The sequence below is a fragment of the Camellia sinensis genome, chromosome 10, assembly GCF_055761805.1.
Source record: "Camellia sinensis isolate YWXY chromosome 10, ASM5576180v1, whole genome shotgun sequence".
NCBI lineage: Eukaryota > Viridiplantae > Streptophyta > Magnoliopsida > Ericales > Theaceae > Camellia > Camellia sinensis.
The window spans coordinates 73,993,100-74,000,986 of NC_138970.1; the positions used below are offsets into that span (position 1 = coordinate 73,993,100).

Sequence of the window (7,887 nt, forward strand, 5' to 3'; positions counted from 1 at the left end):
TTTTTAATTTCCAATCCACCTATAAAATAGTTACTCCCCAAATCCTTTAATTTGAAATTCACATTTATTCAAATGAACTATTAATATTTAAGTTTAGTAATATCTCATTGTTGTTTATTATAAAAAAAATTTAATATTATCATTAATTTGTATCTTCTTCATTGAATTCCTGCACTACAAGAAACTACACATTTGACAACTAAAATTGGCGACCAAAACAATTTTAGTCGCCAAAAATAGTGCTTTGGGCGACCAAAAGTTGATTTAGTCGGTGTTGATCGCATTTTTTAGCTACTATATTATTTTGGTCGACATAGAATTCTTATTGGCGACCAAAAATAGGTTTAGTCGGTGTTTGTTGTCATTTTACGCTACTAATTCTTCATTTAGTCGGCGTATAATGTCATTTGCTGACAAAAACCAATTTAGTCGCAAAAAAATGACACATTTTTTGACGACAAAAAATTATTTAGTCGTTGTATATTAAAGATTGCCGACGAAAGTAAACATTAGTAGCCAAAAATGTTACCTTTGGCAACCAATATTTAGTCGTTAATGAGTATTTGCGACAAATAATCGTTTAGTCGCTAAAGCTTAAAAAAAATTTAGAGGGAAAGTCATTAATATTCGCGCCCAGTATCCCATTTACAGAAAAACACATTTCGGTTTTGTTATGTCTCACACACCAACATAGACAGCAGTTGATACCAAACCTCACTGTCGCTCACCACCGCCGATCATCACCCTCGTTAGCCACCGGTGCTCGCCACCTCGATCACTGCAAATCAGCACCACCACTGATTACAGGTACTTGTCTCTCAGTCTCTCTCCATCTCTGTCAATCCAGTCTCGCTCTTTCTCTCTCTCTACTTGTTTCTCCCTTTCCCATTGCTCACGCTTTCTGTAGGGGTTTTATATATTTTTTTCCTTTCATTTTGTGTTGATTTCGTAAATGATTTTTTAGGGCTTTATCTGATTTCGTAAATGGGTTTGGTTAAAGTGGTTTTATTTTGGATTGTAGATTTTGGATTGTTGAAATTTCAATCTTGAGTGTTAGGTTTTTCAGAGTCAATTGAGAAGAACAAGTTTCTCATATTACAAATGCTAGGTATCCAAATAAAAAAATATAGTGCAATATCAAACATTTGGGATCTTGTTGGACTCCGACTTGTTGCTCTGTCTCTCCACACTCATTGGTCGGGTTTGGGTGCAAAATTATAGCACCCATGGACTCCTCTGACTTGAGTGTGATTTAAATGACCTAATAGGTGAGGAAAATGATGCTGCTAGAGAATGTGCCAAGCAGCTGGAAACAAAACTACCCCTAGGCACTGAATTAGTGAACTTTGATTGCAAAATTGTCAATTAACTATAAATTGTTGGCTGTGGTATATATTGTGAGAATATTTATGTTGTGTTAAAGGTATAGTATTATCCAATAGAGTTTTATAAAGTTATGTATTATGATTTTGTTAAAAAGTGGGCTTTCATGACGTCTTCTTTTATTTGCTACCAGATAGTGATGATATTGTTTGCATAATTTTTACTTGATTACTTCTGATTGCCGTGGAATGGCCATCTCATCAGATCTAGGTTTGCTGAATATATTTTAGTTTCTTGGGTGTCTGTCTTGCCACGACTGTGAGACCATGAACTGTCTAGATGATGATTCTATGGTGGTGGCAACCCTTCTTGATTTTTTTTTTTTTTTTTGGCCCTTTTTTTTCCCCACATAAATTATTCTTTGTCTGGGCTTATATATCAAGCAGAAAACAAACTATGACAATGTTGCAAAGTAGAAATAATTTTTAAAAAATAATTCAAAAAAAATGTGCATACCCTATGTACTTACTTTTTTCCTTCATTAACTTTTAAAAAAAAAATAAAAAATTATAGTTGCATTGATTTGTAACATCACTAATTTAAAATATCATAAGGGTTTGCAATTAACACGAATTTAAACTATAATTTGCATATGACATTTTGTGCCTAGATATTTCCAAGCGTTAGGTATGCGCACATGCACTAATGGATATGAAACAATCTTAATTTCATGCTAATCAATTACTGTAAACCAAATAAAAGCTGAGATAGAACTGTCTATTTGCAAATATTATTCGAAATATAATATTTATACCCTGTTTTGAGTACGTTTAACTCTTAAATAACTCAAAGTTTTGGTTTGAGAAAACAATAGTTGAATTCAGAGGTTTACCATTGTGTTTAAGGAAGGTGTTAGTTTACCGCATCCTTTTGATGCTTCTCTTAGCTTGATATATATATATATATATATTTATCGGTGAAAATCAGTCGTTTGATTAGCACTTATTGGAATTAGCCTCTCCACCCTTGCAAAGGACAAAGTGTTTATCCACTTAGACTTAATTTTCATTAAGTCCTATCAATTCTTCATGAAAGTTGGTTCTAACAAAAGACGATTAGTGACATTTTGTTGTGCCAATTTTTATTAGGACTTGCATGTAAGTTCTCTCAATTCAGCACCACCTGCACAATAACCCATCACCACTACAAATTCCATCTATGATTTTGAATTTAGTGAGTTCAACTTCTTTGCTGCTATTATATGTTTGTTTCTATGTTTATAATAGAATTGTGTTTGGATTGGATAGGCGTCATATATGTACACCATATAATAAATTATTAGGGTAATGACATAGATTAATAAGTGGAGTACATTAATGATTTTAGGGTTTAAAAATTCAGGTTGGTTTCTGAAATAGGGGAGAGGTCTGTATCTATTGACGTGATGTTTCATCTGTTTAGCTCCTGCATGTAATTGCAATTTGTAATTGTTAAGCTATGTTAGGCATTGGGGGTGGCCCCCCATCCATTCTAAAACACAGTTAGGTTCGAAAGTAAAACTGAAAGCCCACTATATGACCAAATGTGCCTCTGTTTCAGCTAAGTAGTTAATTAACTATTGATTAATCAATTGTTAATTAATCAACATGCTATCGTCACTTTTGAACCACCGTATGGATGGCACGGACAGTTTCCTCATGTCAAATAGGACCTGTGGGGACAGACGAGATGAAAATAGCACGTGTACGTAGGGAGTTGGCGTGAAAAACACCATAAACTTAGCCGAAAAAGGCCTTTCGGGACCGGAAATTGAAAGCAGTTATATTACTTGGAAAAAAAAAAGGGACAGGTATATGGTTAAAACAATTGACTAACTAAAAAAAGAATCATTATGTTAAGGACAGATATATTACCTGATATGGTTCTTGTTTGGGTTCCTAGAAAAGCAAAGACATCTTAGATACTTGGTTAGCCACAGTGATCAATCATATATCAATAACTTTTCGTTTTTATTAGTTAAGAAAACCAGTATGACCAACTTGAAAATGCCTTCAATCCACAATATCTTGACCTTGTAAAGTGTTAATGATTGGAAGCCTAGCTCCAACAATAGCTTCATAGAAGTAATGTGTATAGGATTGCTGTTGAAGAGCTCTCAACCTCAAATACTGGGATTTGGACAAAGTCAGTCATGAAAGCCCCTAGATGAGTTTTTCAGAAAATGAAACAGAAAAAAAAGATGCAAATAGATTTTCTTCAAGTATTGATTATTTAGTAAATCTGAATACATCATTGGTGGATCACACAAATATGCATCATATTGCAGCAAATTTATTGAACTAAAGCCAATAATGACCTAAACTATCAACCATTTCACTTGTAAAATCATAACAAGGGTACACTAAATCATAACTTTCAAGGAATTTTCGATTTATACACAGAGAGAAATTTTCTTCTAACTTTCAAGGTACCCTGCTTCTCCAAAATAAAAAGATTAAATTGTTATCAAATTCGAAATTAGGAACGAAAACCTAGTTGTGTTAATGATACACTATTCCATTATCCACAGTTACATATACTATTCAAATGGCAATTTATATTATTCCGTTATACAAAATTAAACATTAGCATAATAGTTTCTTTCAGATCAAAACATATCAACCAATTTGCATGGCCAAGTTAAAGAATGTTAATGTATCTTAATTCAAAGACATCTAGATCGCATCCGTAAGCTTATATATTCATGGTACTCACCATGAAAATTGTCACAGCTTTATTGGCCTCCTCAGGTGTTGAGAAGCAGACAAACCCAAACCCCTTGCTGGTTCTTTTTTCATCTCGCATTAGTTTTGCAGAGGTGATCGTGCCACACTGGTGGAAGTGTTCTTGCAGCTTGTCATCAGTGATATCATCATCAAAATTCTTGACCTAGACATTTGAACCATACAATTAAAAAGTGGACAATAAAATTTTACCCCAAAAAGAAAAATTAAAATAAAAGTATGTAATCCCTCCCAATGAGAAAAATAAGCAGCAAGGATACCAGGCATTTTGTTATTTGCTCCTTTCGTTTCTCTTCAAACTGACGACGTAAAATCTACTCGTGCTCTTCTTTCTTCTGTGCTCTACCAACATAGATAACCTTGGAACCTACATAAAACATGCCACTGAAAACTAAGTAACTTTGATCTTTTCAGCAAATTAATTTCATTAAGAAAACATAACCTACCAAGTTGTGATCCATTCATAGTTCTATTGCCCTCTTGGTGTCATCTGCACTGTCAAAATTCACAAATCTTAAACCTCTAGAGGCCCCATACTCATCCTTTGAGATAATTAAGCTGAGAATTTTACCAAACTCAGAGAACTTCTTCTTGAGAAGTTCTTCTGTGACATCTAGATCCAAATTCTTCACATACAGATTTGTATATCTAGCATCGAGACTAGGTAAAATCCCAAGAATATTTCTCTCTGTGTATGAGTTGTTCTCAAATTAATCTGCTCTCTTTTTTTCCTTCAGGCAGGAGTGGAAGAAAATGATCAGAACTTTGCTTTACAATCACATTTTAGCAGCCATACATGCAAATAAATACACAATCAATGTGTCTGAGTTCTTCTCTCTTGTTTCATGATATTCTTTCTTGGGTCTAGAGGAATAACAAGCAAATTTATTAAATATTAAAACCCAAACCAATATGTGACTTCAGAATACAACAGAAGAAGTAGAAGAAGAAGATGAGCAGAGACAAATAAATTTTTGATTCGGGCATTACATCAAACAGTTGGAGGGCGAAAAATGTAACAAGAAGAATAAATTCATGGGAAAGAACAAATGCATTTAAAGTACAAATCAACAACCACGAATCCACATACCTACCCAAAAAAAAAAAAAAAAAAAATCCCAAACCCTGTTATATTCACACCAGTAATTTAACCTCTATCCTTTCATATCTATTAAATGAAGCTCAATGGTCCAATGAAAATCAAATCAGGGCATAATCTTTTCCGTACATTTAACCCCCAAAACAACTTTCTAATTCAAAATATTTTGGTTACTAAAAATTTATTATTTTATTAGAAGCCATTGCTTACCTAAGACGATGAAGGTTTAAAATAATATTGAATGAATTTAATAGTTAAACCCTAAGTGGTGCATATATACACCCATACATTCAAGTTTGAGTAGGCATGTTCAAATCATTATTCCAACTAAATTTAAAGTTACACTCAAATCAATGCAAGCATACTACTCTACAGCAAGCTCCATGATAAAATTCAACTAAGAAATCAACAATTATATATATGTATATATATATATATCTTCCATATATGCTTTTTCTTATTCTTATATTGTGATCTGCAATTTTGCTTTCTTTTGAACCACATAGCAGTTAGGAGTTGGCGTGAAAAACGCCAAAAACTTAGCCGAAAAAGGCCTTTCGGGGCCGGAAATTGATAGCAGCCCCCGAACCATTGTATGAATGCCATGGGTAGCTTCCTCATGTCAAATAGGACCTGTGGGGACAGACGGAACGTAATTAGCACGTGTACATTGGGAGTTGCCGTGAAAAACGCCATAAACTTAGCCGAAAAATGCCTTTGAGGGACGAAAATTCAATTCAACCCCTAAACCACTCTATGGATGGCACGGGTGGCTTCCTCATGTCAAGTAGGACTTGTGGGGACAGACGAGACGTAATTAGCACTCATACGTTGGGAGTTGGCGTGAAAAACGCCATAAAGCTTATAAATATATATATTACAGCTTATATATTAAAGCTTATATATATATATATATATATATGTTCTATAAGCATGTCTATATATGTAGTTTTATGAATAAAATTCTATAAGCATGTCTATATATGTAGTTTTATGAATAAAATATATATATATATATATATGTTTACACTTTAGACTAAACTTGACTTGCGGCTCATGCCTGACTTGGGAAATTTCTTTACACTTTAGACTAAATTTGAATAAACTCTCAACTCAACCGAACCCATCTGAATTGTAACCTATTTGAGACTTTCCTAAGTCTAACAATGGAATAACTAAAATTGTGGATTAATTGACAAAAAATGATAAAAGTAGCACCCAATTTTGTGTGTTAAGTACTTAGTAATTTAGGGAGTAAATGAGTATTTAAATGGTGTAGCTAAACTATGTGTTTTGGTCAGATTACTTTTCTGAGGTGTGAATGCAAACTCGCAAATAATAAATCTATGCATTGTGTATCGTTTGATTGTGAGAAACCGTACCAATGCATTTAACTAAACTTCTGTCTATATGTTCTATTCTATGTAATTCCATTCAATATAAATGTTATACATATAGTTTTGCATTGAATCCCAAAAGCCTAGAAGCATATTAAATGTTACAATAATGTCAGAAATTAAGAATTCAGAAGAAAAAAAAAAGAAAAAATAAATAATATGTGATTCAACATAGGAGCTAAAGTTAACAAATATAGTTGATTACAAACCCGATAAAGCAACTTACAGAAGCAATAATCCACATAATTTAATTGAGACAATTGTATTGTGAGGAAAATTGAAAATTGAAAATTGACAAGACTTCAAAAGTGGGAAACAACAAAACATTATTCTTTGTTTACAATAATGGAAATTAGGATGCCAGAAAAATAGATGTTTTGTCCACAAAAGTGATAATTAAAATTTTATAAGACTCTCTCCATCTCATTTTATGTTTCCAACTCCCCATTTTTGAAATTTCATTTTATGAGTCCTAGTTTGAGAAGTTAAAAAATTTTAATCATTACTTCCTTAATTCAAACTTTATTTAAATATAATTTCAATTACAATTGACATTCTTGCAATTTTTGTTTTGTAGATGACTGTAATTTTTGTATACAATGGAACTAATGGGTGTAATTTTTGTTTTGTAGATAGCTTTTGGCATTGACATGTGGATCTTTCATTTTTTTGTACGGAGGATAATTTACATTTTTGAACAGTTAGAAAGTTTTTTGTCGTCCTCTGCTTTTTGTGTGGAATTTGGATGAATTGTACATAGATTTGTTGGCGGGGTAGATAATACTTTTGACATGGTTAATGATTTTGTTACCGTGGTATATATAGATTACCTTTTGTCATGGTACATATTATCATGGTAATTTATACCATGCCAAATGGTCATTACAATGCATAGTATAGTAAAAATATTTTTGTGTACGGAGAATATTGTTTTGATAATGTATTTGTTATGTATGACATTATTTGTAATTGGAATATATATAGTTGGTTTGTATATAAGTTAACATTAAAAAGTACTCTTTTTTGATGGTTGTAAGTAAAACATGCGTTATGGAATAGGTGATAATATATACATATTGTTTTGTTAGGTGATAATATATACATATTGTTTTGTTTGTATACCTATTACAGGTTGCGGCGGATACATACAGGTTGCGAAAAACTATATTAAAATGAAAACAAAAATGATGTTTTTGGCAACAAAACAATTGGTAGCCAAAAATTGAGTTAAATATTTTTAGTGACTAAAAAGTTAGTAGCGAAAAAAGAATTAAATCTTTTGGCG

The 7,887-nt window shown here is 32.4% G+C and overlaps 2 long non-coding RNA genes across 2 annotated transcripts; one reads left to right on the forward strand and one right to left on the reverse strand.

The window, feature by feature from the left end:
• Positions 1 to 569: 569 nt before the first annotated feature.
• On the forward strand, positions 570 to 7,616 carry LOC145801168 (uncharacterized). Its single transcript, XR_014342193.1, has 2 exons — positions 570 to 807; positions 7,235 to 7,616. It is a non-coding gene; the product is annotated as an uncharacterized LOC145801168 (long non-coding RNA).
• LOC114259478 (uncharacterized) lies at positions 3,195 to 5,753 on the reverse strand. Its single transcript, XR_003628303.2, has 3 exons — positions 4,553 to 5,753; positions 4,367 to 4,473; positions 3,195 to 4,251 (listed from the first exon to the last, which is right to left on the reverse strand). It is a non-coding gene; the product is annotated as an uncharacterized LOC114259478 (long non-coding RNA).
• Positions 7,617 to 7,887: the final 271 nt, after the last annotated feature.